The sequence below is a fragment of the Nannospalax galili genome, unplaced genomic scaffold (assembly GCF_000622305.1).
Source record: "Nannospalax galili isolate Female #2095 unplaced genomic scaffold, S.galili_v1.0 scaffold2736, whole genome shotgun sequence".
NCBI classification, from domain to species: Eukaryota; Metazoa; Chordata; class Mammalia; order Rodentia; family Spalacidae; genus Nannospalax; species Nannospalax galili.
In genome coordinates, this window is record NW_008338401.1 from 105,288 (window position 1) to 109,238 (window position 3,951).

The window sequence follows — 3,951 nt, forward strand, 5'->3', positions numbered from 1 at the left end:
GCTGATACATTACATTTGCATACACAAGAAGCATCCAGTCACCTATTCAAGCTGTGAATATCTGGGAAAGTGAATTCAAGAACTGAATATTTACACACAGGACTCCAGGAAGAGCTTTATGTGGGTCAGCTGAGTTTTCAGTTGAATGAATTGCATCTAGAATTGTAATGGAATGTTATCATGAGTAACATTTTGACATTTTTAATTTGACCCTCCTCATAATCCTTAGAGATGAGCAGGTAAGCTGTTATGAATATGTTTTGTAGAAAATTCATATAATTTCAAACTCTCTATCTTGCAGGATGGTATTTTCTCAAAGAAGGCCACATTGTATAAATAACTATCAAATAAGTCTCAAGAGTCTAATTTATATTCATTGAGTTATTTCTCTTCTTAACTCTATGTTGTAGCCAATTCTCATACATAAGTGATTGATTCATTGACTTCTGACTTGTCATCATTTACTCTGCTGCCTTGATCAAGATTCCTTATTGACACATTAACAACAGGATATGATGCTTTACTTTAGAGGGAAGGGACTAGAAACAACAGTTCTACTCTGTAGTTCAAACTAAGAAAAAATTAATCTTATTTATCATGTTGATTCCATGGAGACTCATGAGTGTTAGAGAGTGTCTCTAAAAATCCTGGTTAACCATTATTTGTTTACTTTACCTTACCATCTCTAGTCATAATTGTCAAACAATGAAATAGCAATAATAACCCTTGTCACATAATGTTGACTAAGAGTTTGATAATGAGGACTTGCATTATTTTGCATTATTTCACTTAGTCACCAGAAAAAAAACACAATTTCATAAAGCTATGGTCAATATGTTAAAAGATGAAATAAAAGTGAAATTTCTACATCTTCTACATATGTAACGTGTGCAGTTATAGACATTTCCCTGCAGAACTTTTTGTTTGTGAATAATAAATGAACCAATTTGAAAGTCAAATCAACATCTTACTTTTAAAGAAATTTTTAAGTGTTACTATTTTCAAAAAGTAAACTTGGTTTCTGCTTCAAATGCAATTTAGACAGTATTCTGATAACTTACTCAGAACATTGATCATCACCTCACTCCATTCAGAAGGCAGATACGATTAATAAACTAGGGTGTTTTTGCATATTTAATATATAGTTTCAAAACATATTTTCATATTTTACTTTAAGAAGCCAATAGAGACTGATGAAATCTGAACCTTCAAAAATTTATCTTCCTCTCTAATATTTAATTTTTTGATATTTTAAAGATTTTAATAATTTGTATCCACCTTCACTATCTGTGATATACAACTATATCTTTCAAAATATTTCTAATATATTTTTCTATGGTAATAAAATAAAAAAAATCTTAATTAAGGATTCATTAACGTGTTGATGGTAATAAATTATTGGAAACACCCTTTTTCTCATAATTACAGATTTAAATGAATACTTTTTGCTGTCAACTTTCTCTTGAGAACCATGCAAAATGAGAGCTTTGTTACAGAGTTCATACTCCTGGGGCTTTCACAGAACCCAGAAGTTGATAAAATACTATTTATTGTATTTTTGTTGGTTTACCTCACAACCATCGGGGGCAACATGATGATTGTTGCGACCATTGTCTACAGCCCTGCGCTGCTGGGCTCCCCCATGTACTTCTTCTTGGCCTTCCTGTCCTTACTGGATGCATTCACTTCTTCTGTTGTCACACCCAAGATGATCGTAGACTTCCTCTCTGAGAGGAAGACCATCTCATTTGAATGTTGTATGACACAGCTGTTTGCTGTTCATTTCTTCACTGGGGCAGAGGTGATTATTCTGGCAACCATGGCCTATGACCGCTATGTTGCGATTTGCAAGCCCTTGCACTACTCTTCCATCATGAACTGGTAGCTCTGTGGAACTCTGGTTGGGGTAGCCTGGGCAGGGGGTTTCTTGCATGCCATCATACAGGTTATTTTCACTTTAAAACTGCCCTTCTGTGGAAGGAATGTTATTGATCATTATATGTGTGACTTGTTCCCATTACTGGAGCTTGCCTGTACTGACACACACATATTTGTCCTCCTGGTGTTTGCCAACAGTGGGGCTATCTGCATCATTATCTTCTCCTTGTTGCTTGTCTCCTATGTTGTCATCTTGTTCTCTCTGAGGATGCATAGCTCTGAAGGAAGACGTAAAGCTCTCTCCACCTGTGGCTCACACATTACTGTTGTTGTTTTGTTCTTTGTCCCATGCATATTAATATATGCACGACCTTCATCTGCATTCCTCTTTGAGAAAGACTTACTTATATTTGTCAATGTCCTGACACCTTTATTCAATCCTATGGTTTACACATTTAGGAATAAGGAAATGAAGAATGCCATCAGAAAAATGTGGAGAAGATTGGTGTTGGTTTCTGAGCAATAGTGAAGCATTATAGTAGCAGTATTGAACCATGAGTGATAGCACTTCCTTTGCAAACATCAGGACCTGAGTTTGGAATCTTGTAGCCTAAGCTATAAGCTAAGCATGGCAGACCACATTAAATAGTGCTAGTGAATTGGGGATAGTTGGCTTGACAATCTGTCCGAAAAACAGGTAATCTTACATTCTATTCACAGCTCTTGTCCTAAGGAAAGAAGGTAGAGTGAAATGAATACCTCCTACTACAGTACAACCAAATGTAGTCACTTGCTCATGATTTTAAAGGCAGCGCTAGGCCTATGATGTTTACAGAGTGAGCATGTATCTCCCACTCTTAATTGAGAGAATATAATCCAGAGGACCCAGATCTATAACTGCTTTTCAAAATAGCAATGCAGTTCCACTTATGTGGTGATTTAATTGCTTAATGCTGTTTAACCACATCAAAATAATTACAAATAAGTATCAATATAGATTCTTTAAATTGAGTCATATTTTATTAGAAGTCATAGGTATTTTTTTATACTCTGAATGACAAAGGAAATCTTCCCAAAGTTCATTCATTTTGACATACTTTTCCCCTCACAACACATGGCACTGTAATGCCAACTGAATATTATGGACAAAAAATGCTGTTTCTTAATTTTGTGTTTGTTTCTCCTAATTTTATAAGTCTGAACCACGTGCATAAGCATATAGAAGATACATGAGATTGTACTCATCACCTACTAGAAAGCACATAAAGAAATAAGATTATCTCAAGATAGGATACACTTTTTAACACAGAATTAGTTCTTGAATTTGCAGTGTTCACATGTGATTTCTTGAGAAGCTGTAACCTGTAACTACAGAGAAACTGAATTTACTTCATGTTTTATCATTCTTTGATGATTTGGGTTGCTGTAGTGTTTGGTAAATAACAATAAACTTTAAGAAAAAAGTAAAAAGAATTATGAATTTGATCAATAACGCTGCCATAACCAAGTGTGTGGATCAAATTAGACCAAATATGTGAGAAAACATAGATTGTGTTGATTTGCACTTGACTTCTGTGTCTGTCACTTGTCTGTCTCATCCAGGTGCCTCTTCGTCATGCTCTTGGCATACATGAAGAGGGTCTCATTGTTAAACAGTTCATTTATCCCTAATTATTAGCTTCCAGAAAGATCTTTCAGTTTCTCAAATGCTTTATGGAGTTATGAATCCAAGGTCGAAACTAATCTATGAAATGAAATATTATTCTTACCACAGTGACTAACCAAAGCAGATTCATTTGGTTCCATCATACACCAAAATCAATATATTTTATTATTTAAATTCCTGACATCTACTTCAGGATGCTGATAATGATATAGCATGAGAAAATAGATGACTTTTTAAAAATATTTTCCCATTCTTTCTAAGTGAATTTTTTCAATTACATACAATAGATTTTGATATACATTGATACATACTCCATACAATATTACTTAGTTCCCCCCTATATTGCCTCTCTTATACCCTTACCATCCCCTTCCTAATTCCATGTACTCTAATATATATATATATAT

At 34.3% G+C, this 3,951-nt stretch overlaps 1 pseudogene; it reads left to right on the forward strand.

Moving 5' to 3' along the window:
• Window positions 1-1,468: 1,468 nt before the first annotated feature.
• On the forward strand, window positions 1,469-2,404 carry LOC103734238 (annotated as a pseudogene).
• The last annotated feature ends 1,547 nt before the right edge of the window (window positions 2,405-3,951 follow it).